At 36.5% G+C, this 10,763-nt stretch overlaps 1 long non-coding RNA gene across 1 annotated transcript; it reads right to left on the bottom strand.

The window, feature by feature from the left end:
* Nucleotides 1-4,032: 4,032 nt before the first annotated feature.
* LOC149919006 (uncharacterized) lies at nucleotides 4,033-9,496 on the bottom strand. The gene is made up of 3 exons (XR_016464716.1): nucleotides 9,246-9,496; nucleotides 4,327-4,386; nucleotides 4,033-4,240 (listed from the first exon to the last, which is right to left on the bottom strand). It is a non-coding gene; the product is annotated as an uncharacterized LOC149919006 (long non-coding RNA).
* Nucleotides 9,497-10,763: the final 1,267 nt, after the last annotated feature.

Here is a 10,763-nt window from a genome sequence, read left to right on the forward strand (position 1 = left end):
ATTTCCTCTTGTGGTTGGAAGTTGATTTTTTCAGATTCCACCCCTGGTTTGGGTGTAGAGAAAGCCTGCTTCAAGCCAGAGGGCAGCAGGTTTCAGACTAGTGTCATTGAGCCCTCCTTGCCAAGCAGCCCCTGCAGCATGGAGATCTAAGGACACCATGTGTGTCAGATCTTACTTCTTCCTGAATGCCTGAGGTTAACCACTCTCAGGGGATCTGCATTTAATGTAGGCGGCACCATCTAACTTCTCATAATTTATTTTGTTGCCATTACATCCATCGGGCAGAACTAGCCAAAAGCCTTCAGAGCACAGTATCTGAAGCTAAGAAGCACTATAGGCCAGTGCAGTTGCTAGATCTAGGTATCAAGCAGAAGAATGTAGCAGGCAGGCACTTTCTGCCCAGGAAAAGGCTCCAAGTCAGGATGCTTCTAGACTTCTATTTCCCATTTTCCCTTCCCCTAGTACAGGACAGCTACATCAGTTTTTTCTCCTTAATGTCTCTCGGCACAAGCAACCCCACAGGAACCTCAGCCCTACTCAGAACCTATTGAAATCAATGTCATGCTGGTAAAAAACAAGTTACCAAAGCATTGGCTGCTGCTCAGTAATGTCAGGAAGTGATTCCAGATGTACAACATTGTCTCTTTTAGAAGTGCCAAGCAAGAGATGGAAGCCAGGATTTAAAGGTGTGCTGAGTAAAATACATTGCAGATTACATTCAAGAACTTCCACGGGAGACTGAATGAATGTAGCCTTGTCAGAGTCTGCTAGACAGAAAAATTGAGCTGTTTGTAAACTGCTGTGCAGAGGAAGTTTCAAAGGAAATTGAAGTCTTTCTCATGCTGAAAAGCTATGTGAAACTATTTCATTTACACTGGCCAATATGTGAAAAAGATAATATCCTTAAAATTTCCAGAAGTTTTCGTATTAAATGTTGTTGAAATGACATTTTCCTTAATTTTTTTTCATAAGGAAAAAAAACAACTGACCTCATGGAGTTATTTATCCTTTGATATTTGTTGTTTCAAGCCTGGCAAACCAAGAAAATGCAAAAATCACTGTGGCAGACCGAGCACAGAACTGCACCTTATTGGTAGTTGGAACACAATACTCTCTTCTTTGCTGTGAATTTATGGCCGTGCTCAAAATCAAAATTTATTTCTGCTTAATAACTGGCCTTTTTCAAAGGATACATGACAATAGGTATCAGCTGCAGTGGAAAATTCAATGAAAGCTTGCTGGAAGCTGCAGCAGATAGCAACACCAATCCATAGATTAACATTTCAGTGTTACTATTCTTTGGGCTGTGCAGATGGTGGTTTGCGTTGTGCCTGCCTTTTTATGGCCCTAGTTTCAGGCACTATCTATGCCTTATCTCATTTGCATCATTTTCATTCAGAATAAAGGCATTTACATTTCACAACATTTTCAAGCTCAGGGGAGCCAGCAGGACCTAGATAGCAGCAGACATCTGGACTAAAAAGGCAGACAGCTGGGAGTGCTATAGATTGTGCTTACTTAAGCTCTGTGTTATCCAGACCTCTCTGTTCTAAAACTTTCTTCTCTCCTCAGTGGAAAGAATATAAATTTATAATTGATTTGGGTACCTATCCATGTTACATAAGCATATACAGACTTAACTGTTTTACTATTTGTTCCAAGAAAAAAAAGCAAATAGAAATAATAAAAAAAACCAAACACATTTTGCGCAATAACTTTCAAGAAGAAAATTCATTCTTAACTGTTAGTTAACTGTTAGTTAACCATTGTCTTAACTTTCTGATAGTTAAATGGTTTGACTTTCTGAAGGAATGATCTTTTCCCTAAATTTCTTTCTTCTTAATTTTTTAAATGTCCAGAATACTCAAAATTATTTTTAAACATCTTTATATTGTTTTTTTCTGGAAAATATTTTTCAATTTGCCCAAACTGCAGGTGAATTGAAAATACATTTTACCACTGCTGTTCTGCTGAAAGCTGATCTTCTCCAAACAGTATGATCTGTTTTTCTGTTCTTCATATCAAATGAAAACAACAAACCTTATCTGTAACCTTTTTTCTCTCTGGCTTTTTGGTGGAGACACCCAGGAATCACACTTGGCACAGTGGGATGCTCAACTTTCAAGTTCTATTAATCTATATATACATAGAATAACAAATTCAGTAACATTCAAGTGGAATAAAACAGACTTTCTCTTTACTTTAATAATTATATAAATGATGTATTTTCAGTCACATGTTCAGATCCTCAGTATGTTTAAAACTGAATAAAGCATTTGTTTTACTTGTAAGGCAGCCATTCCAGACAAAAAATATTTTATATTGACCTTATTTGTAAGGTCATGTAATAAGGACTTTGTCATACTGGTTTTTACTGTACAACATGGAGTCTTCTCTTTGCTAAACTGAATCTTTTATCTTAAAAGATACAGAAGTCACAAGGAATGAACAATATTTCCATGTTAGTCAAAGTTTTTTTTGCTCTGAGCAGTATTTTATTATTTAATAACTTTAAGATTCTTTGCACTGATAAGAAATCCAGACCTGTTATGCCTATAAGCTTCAGCAGTAAACCTCTTATGAAAATAAAAGTTGCAATATTAAAAATACATACAATACTCACCCAAAGACACGAGTGCTGCCTAGCTGTGGATACTCTTATGCAGTTATAGTACAGGGCTGTGTCAGTTCCCAAATTTTCTTCAGATTTATTATGCTTTTAGGCACCAATCTAATCACATGTGAAAAGGTAAGACTGATCATATATGGTTATCATCAGCTGTGGAAGTCTTTGTTTGTTGAATGTGTCTAAGATGTTGTTCTTTAAAGAGCCCCTTGCAGTGCATTGAGTGTTGCAGACTAGAATGGATTTTGCACATTCTTGGTAAGATACACACAGTATGTTGCAAAATAAACTCCAGCAGTGTAAAGGACGTTGCTGGGTTACTTTATTCACTAAGTGGATAAAAATGCTCCTGTAAGAAACTTGGAAGAGTTCAATTTGGTTCACAGTTTTCCTCTTTGGATGTGGTCCAAAGCTGATCTAGCTCAGTGCAAAAACTGACTGCACTGGTTTTAGGTTGCACTCTGAATCTTTGTTGAAACCTTTCAACCATTCCCTTCTTTCATACAATTACAACCCCATTTGTCCAGTACTTGTTTCTTGTCATGTCTTAGCTCCCCATTTTGTTTCAACTGCCTGTGGGCCTTATTCCCTCCAGAAACTACTGTTATTGTACTCACTCAGTCCAGGAACTCCATAACTAATAACTCAACTGGATTGTTTAAAAATAAGAAAGTTCCAATATTTGTTCTCACAGAAAGTGGTGTGCAATTTTATTCACAGAATTTAAGTAATACTTTTACCAGCAAGAAAGGCAATGATTTGAAAGGCTGTCTAGAGTACTGATTTTTGTCTTTGTATAGCTCAGCTTCATCTAAAAAATGCCTTTCTGGGTTTCAGAGGTCTTTGCCACTCAGAACCCAGCTTTGGACTCATTCCTGTATGCTACCTAGGTACCTGGGGGCTGCTGCCATGACCCCTTAAAACTCTCCTCCAGATGTACTGCCCAGAAGTGGCTGGGCTGGCCTCACACACTCCTCAGCTCTTGGGAATAATCTGGGGAGGATCTCTTTCTCAAACTACAGTTTCTGCTGCTCTAGCTAATTTACATGGTGGGAAATCAGATGACAGCAAGTGGATGTTAGCATGCTAGAGAGAATGGGGATAATATTATAAATAATGATAATCATAACCTTGTCTTGCTCTGAATTGATGTATGGGCAGAAAAAGCTGATCAGAACAGATGGCTTTATGTATGCAAACAACACTTTGTGAATATGTGATTAGATATGACATTTCTTATTGTTTCACACACCCAGAGTTTGATGGGAGAAGAAGCACCAAATTTTTTGAATTGTGAGCAAGGCTTTTTCTGCAAAGCCCCTGAGAGGAAACAGCATTTATGAATAGCTTCCCTGCTGGTCTGGTTGTATCAGATACACAAACAGCATAAGTGGAGCTGACAAAAGTTATCTTTCTTCTGTATATTTGCCAAGTGGATTTGTGTTGGTTTATGCAGAAAGGTGGCATAACTCTGCAGCACCAGCTGACAGTACTGTCCACATGCTAGACCTACCCTCCCGAAAAGACACCCTCAGTCTGGATGCATCTCTCCACTTCCACAGGATTCAGATCCATCTTTAACCTCAGTAGCTCACAGCAAAAGAGTAAGTCAGCCTATAAAAACAGCAACCATAAATGATTAGTCATTTCCAAACTAACTGTCATGTATTTGAGTTGACTGTTGTGAAACTAAAACTTACCCCAATAGGAAGCCAAGTGTTCTGTTCAAAGCTTCTGTTAAAATACACCATTAGGAAGAGCTGTTTAGCACTGTAATGATCTAGCAAAAATGTATGAGTTCAGAGGAGGCAGAAAAACAGTTTAGAAAATATTTTCACTAATCAAACAGAAATTTTGATATTCTTTTCTCCAAAACTGTGTGAATAAAGCCAAAAAGTGGTGGTTAAAAAAAGCATAGAACAAAGAGTACTTTTTTTGTCGAACAAGTACAGTAGAACATTATGGATGTGCTGTCTTTGCTATGATTGGTCATAAAAGTGGAACCTTCCTCCTCTTTGAAGATCTTGTGTCTTTTTTATTGTGTGCACAAGGAAAACCCCTCTGTATAAATTTTGAGTAAGTAGGAAAAAGAATCGGAATTCTGGACTCAGAGTATCTCCAATAGTCTAGAAGAAATAAAAATTGTCTCATACTTTCAGAACAAAAGATGGGAAAAATGGGAAAAAAGTGCTGTGTGGGTAATGTTACCATTGCTCTTTGCATGAACACTGTTTTGCTCCCAGGGGACAAAAAAAAAAAAAAAAAGAGAGAGAAATAGGTGATATAAGTGTTGTGACAATGAAAATATATTCTAAATTCATATATTCCATTGTGACTAGGCATGCTTGTTTTCACATATTTTAGATTTTTTTTTAATTAAAATATTTTAAATAATTTCTTGACAGTTTTAATGTGAAAAGTATTTAAATTGCAATATAAAAGCTTTCCTAGCCTAGACGTTGACTACAACTCAATGGTTGGATGTGTGCACATAAACTTTGAACATGGTAATGAAACAGAAATAGGTCCCTGCAGACTTGTTCTTTATTTCAGGGTGACAAATCTGAGAAACATGGTGTACAAGCACAAGCTTGAAGAACTGAAATGAGTGATTACATAAAGGAATTATGTTCTCTGGTTTGAGGTTTCACATCAGTACAGTTTGCTCATTACATTTCACAGCAACCCTACAATTCAAAAAACCTATTGTCAAGCAAGCAAGAATGTCAAGCAAACTCCATAATTCAGCAAAAGTCAGTCCTAACCCTGCTAGTCATTACTATCAGAAAGAACTACCACATCTTGCTCATTAGCTGCAGAGTGGATTTGTTTCATTGCAAGTATGCAGAGCTGTCATGCAACAACTTAGCATGTCATGCTGTGTAAGAATTAATTTAAATGTTTCCATTTACGTTTTATAATCTGTCTTCAAATAATACACTACTTAAGTTCTTTGGGAACATTTCCTCCTTAGAGATCTCTTTTCACTATTATGTTCACGAGACCAGTTCGATTAACAGGGTGAGGTTTTATTCATTTGCAAAAATATAAACCAAGGCAAAATAGATTATAATAGATGACATGCTTTATTTTGGAATCTTTCTGAAATTCTATTTGATTTGTCCATTGCTCTTGTTTAGATTGTGGATTTCGTATTGCAGGAGATGTGCCTTCCTGGATGTTTTCTCTATGTGCAAACATTGTGCAAGTTCTAGGCAGTTACAGTGGCAGTACTCTCCCCTTCTAACCACAAATATTTCCACTACTGTTAGGTGCTTCTCCACTGAGAGCTCTGTGGGTGTCTCTAAAGAATTTTAATTATAAGCTATACATATGCTACAGTCTCTAGCTTCAGTCTTTACACAGATTGAAGGAACTTAAAAAACAATTATTGAAGTGTTTCAAATTGGTGCTGCTTATAGCAGTCACTAGTAGTCCCCAGATTATTGTTCTCATGCTGCTCAGAGTTTTCAATGTGTAACAAATGAAAAATGAAAAACACAGATGTAATACAGCGCTAGATTAAGGTAGACAGATTTCTCATCTAAACTTTGAGCAGCATCTAATGGCAGGTAAAGCACTCAAATTCAGAATTAAATTTCATGATGTTGGATTCAGATTTTTTTATCGTAGTGAACTATTTGGAATAGCAATAAGCACAGCATGAGACAGCAAATGGACACACCAACTGATTTCATTACTTGTTACATCTTTCAGGCAGAATTTGTCTAGCCTGACAACACGTTACCAACCTCTACTAAGGCTCCTTTCATGTAACCATTATGGTTACTCAAAATGTGTGGAAATCAAAGCACATATGATCTGATTTTGAGTTTTAATGTCCCATCTCAAAAATCACTGGGGCATATACCATATCAAATCCAATTGTCTGCTTTCAAAAAGATGAAGGGTTGACTAATTATCTGGCTGAGCTGTTATGCCATGAATACATGAATTCTAGACAAGCCCAGGAAATGTGTCAGCTTTCTGAAATTACTTTGAAAAATATGCACTCCAGCACACCGAGGAAGGCATTTTAGCAAAAAAATGAAGGATCATCAACATTTATCATACAGAGGTAATAATAGGAGATTTTATCTGTACTCTTTGACAAGTTTAGCTGAAGTGAATTATAAGAAACAAAAGGTGTATTTTATCAGAAATTCTGAACTTATGAAGATACATGACACCAAGCACTGGTATTAAAGTGTAGAGATTTTTTGTTTATAGATAGTTATTTTTAAGCCAATTTATGTCATTTTGTGTGTGTGTGTGTGTGTGTGTCAGAAAACCATTAGCACAGTATTGTCTAATTTAACAACAAAGAAGTTGAAAGATAACTCTAATTTACCTATCCAAAATTTTTATTATGCCATTATTCCTTCACATAGTCGAGCAGCCTTCATGAAAAGGTGGTAGAGAAAGCAAAATCTCTTTATGTAACTGCAGATATGTTTGCTTTCTCAACTCTTATAAGATAAGACTAGAAACTCTTATCTTATTGAGGACTTTTTCTTCTGTTTTGCTAAGGAAAGATAGTCTATGGGTTTACATTTTCTACATATTCATCTGCCCATGGTATTGAGTATACTAAATGTTGAACAAGAAGGTTCATTTTAGTCATAAATACATGGAGAAAAACAAAGTAATTTTACAGAAATAACTCAAGTTCTGAAAAGTTTTACAGAAGTCAGGAACAGAATTCAGGTTACACGACCAAGACCCAAAACAGAAAGGAAAAGGAAAGTCATACACCCTACATTCAGCCTGGCAGTGGGGTTTTGGTCAGTTGTCACATCTCTAGCCCTAGAGCAGAAGTGTAGCACATGTGATTTCTTCCTTAGTGGTTATGCTTCAAGAGTCAAAATGAAGAAAGGTACTAACAGAAGTGAGAAATGACAATAAAAACATGGAATATCATTGGGTTTCATCAGTTCATTGAAAATACTGTTCAGTCTAAGTGATTATTTCCATTACGTGTGTACAAAAGCTTTTTAGTTGTTTGGGATTTATTTTCTGGTTGAGTTTTAGATTATCAGAGCTCTGAATGTCAACAGGCATTATGAATGCTCAAAGCAGTGAAGTCAGTGTGAGCTGAAGTTTCTTGGCAGTTCCAAGAGCAAAGTGGTTTGATCCAAGGGGACAAGCACTGGATTCGTCCCCCAAATTACAGTTCCAGTTCTGGTATTGATTGCCTGCGTGGCCTCCAGAAAGGGATTTTCTTCCATTTTGATGGACAATAAATAGAGATAACAAAACGCATTTCATCTCATAGAAGCAGTGTAATCATTAAAGTTTATGATTCACTTGGGCACTATTGTGAGGAATGCTCTAGAAAAGATCACAAGAAAAGGAATAATTCTGATTAACCAATAGTTATATGATAAAAGCACTGAACATATGTTGGGCTCTCTAACACCCTACTACACTGAATGAAGTTTGGAACAGAATAAGGTAGGAAAGGAGAAAGTTTTATTACTAAAGTATGTATGATAATGAGCATAGATGGTGTTAAATTAAAGTTAGATGGACAGCCTCATTTTTGGCATTTCACAGCTTTTGAGTGCTTTGCTTTACAAATGAAATAGTAATTAATTATTTTGTGTATGTGTGAGGATTTTCTGTATAATACAAAATTAAAATGCCATTTCATTCAACTGCACTGTGCAGAAAAGTCCACTGAAAGGTATCTAATTTGTTAGAATTTGAATTATGCAGAATTAGCACTACTTGGTCATTTTAAAGAAGACATCCCTAACTGACAGGTTCTTCAGTGGCAAGCAAGAGGAAAGTCCATTGCTGCACATGGTCAGCTGTGCAGTTAACCTGAAGACTTTGCTTTCTCTTTTGGTAAAACACTTCAGCATATGTAAATTTTGAAGCGTGAGTCTCATGTAACACCTCTGCTCACCTAAACCATCTCACATTCGAAACTAAGCATATTCTAAAGACTTGTTTGATTAAGATTGTTTTTGTTAGCTTTGTAGTTTTCAAAGGCTACTAAATTTGCTCCAACGACCACCTTTTTTTTTTTTAGAGATCTTCACGGTAGTTGAGAGATATCAGTGGAAGAATAACATGAACAAAAATTAAATTTTAATTTTACATTTTCAAGAAATCAAAATTACTACTCGGTCAAACTCCTCATATTTCAAACATGTTCAGAATTTGTCTGGAGGGAAGAAGTTGAAGAGTGTCAATAATAAGAAAAAAAAAAAGACTTGAGAAGTCTTCTTTGAAGTAGTTAATAGGAGACTGCAAGTATAAATGTTTTCATTTAGGAGAAAAAGAAGAAAAAGGAAAAAATCCTTGGTTGGTATCTATGAAGTGTCATGTGATGAGCTGCTATTTGAAAAGACTGTTTATGGCTGTTACAACTTCATACAAATCTGAGGAACAGTTTTTCAAGAAAAGTTCTCTGATCTGCACATATAAGAAAGAAATCATTTGCTAGGTCCAGGAAAAGGAAGTAATACTGACTGTAGCTTTGGGACATTTTAAATATGCATCTTCAGTAACAAATGGAACTTCTATATGGAAGACGTGCAAATCTTTGTTCTTAAGTAAGTCTCCTTTAGCCAAAAAGAACTGGATTTTTTTTTTTTTTTTTTGCACTTACCACACTAAGAGACTGCAAAAATAGCTCAGAAGGGCTGATACCTGACTGATACCTGAGATCAGCTAGCTTGTTGTCGGGAAGAACATGTATGTCATCTGGAAGCCATGTGCTTGCATCATAGTATCTCCACATGACAGTGTGTTCCCCTTCTTTTCCCAACTTCCTCCTTTGGCCTTGCCTTGCACACACAGCTCAGGCAGACAACGTGCAACAATATTAATAACACTCTCACTAAAGCAGATTAACAACCACAAATCTGTCTCAAACTGGGGTCTGAAGGAACTGATAGGAGACACAACAGCTGAGGGCCAGCTGAGCAAAGTATAACTGCCACTCATTGTACCCCATAAGTAGTGAGCAGCTCAGGAGCACCTTGAGCTCTCCTGTATGGCAGTGGGTTGTGTGACAAAATCTCCCCTTGAGTAGGGGCAAACCTTGAGGCCTGTGTAGAGACCTCTTTCACCTTGGTGTCAGGATATCTTGCCAGATCTTTGGAAAAGTGACTAGTGTTTTATTTTAAGCTTTGCTAAGATCATATCTTAGATTGATTATGCATGTGTAATCCCTTAGATGTAAACTGTTGACCAAGCTGGAGACTCAGCATGGATCTAGCTGCACCTAGGCTTCTTACTGTGGTGCTAAGAGTTTAGAAAGGAACAGGGTCTTCTATGAATCTTGTGACTCAGCAGAAGGGTCTTGTGTATGTTTAACCCTGTCCTCTACACAGTAATAATCAAATGCATCCTGCCACCTCAAATCTTGTGAAGTTGCTGTTAAATCATTACATTATATCAAAAAAATTTAATCCTGCTTCTCTCTTACCACTGAAGTATATAGTGTTGTTGTTTCCATCCATGACACTGTCACAGATATGTCACAGAAATAAAGCTGCAACATAAGGAGACTGTATTTACAAAGCGAAATATTATCAAGTAAACAGATTTGCCACACTGAAAGTAAGGTCAGGATGCTAATTGCATTCCAATTTGTCCAGCTGAGCAAATAACCCTGAAACTTAACAATGAAACTCAGTGGCAGTTTTATGTATTCTCTTGGCAGTAGTTTGAAAACTAGCGTAAATAATCAATCATTAATAATCGCTACTATAGCTTCATGGCAAACAATAAGCCAGATGCCCTTTCTCTTGCTTGCTAATACTCATGGAATTAGAAATAATTGCATCCTAGTGTTCGGCTTTGGATTGTTATTCAGCTTCTGAAAATTAATCTTGTTAGTTTGTTTAATTCACCCCTCTCACTATTTAATACAGTGTATTAAAACCCAGCAAAATAAACAAACAAAAAAAGAAAAAGTGTACCACTTTAGTACTATTATTTGGGAAAAAAAAAAATCTTGCATCTACTTTTTTAGAGATAAACATTAAACACAGCTTTCAATTTGCAAAAACTTCTGTCTAGAGTAAATACATTATTTTCTGCCGTGTTTGGTAGTATGTAGGCAATGAGTTCTCCGCAGAATGAATAAGAGGTTGAGGGAATAATGCTATACCTTGAGCAG

The sequence above is a fragment of the Phasianus colchicus genome, chromosome 2 (assembly GCF_987193195.1).
Source record: "Phasianus colchicus chromosome 2, bPhaCol1.hap1.1, whole genome shotgun sequence".
In the NCBI taxonomy this organism is placed as follows: domain Eukaryota; kingdom Metazoa; phylum Chordata; class Aves; order Galliformes; family Phasianidae; genus Phasianus; species Phasianus colchicus.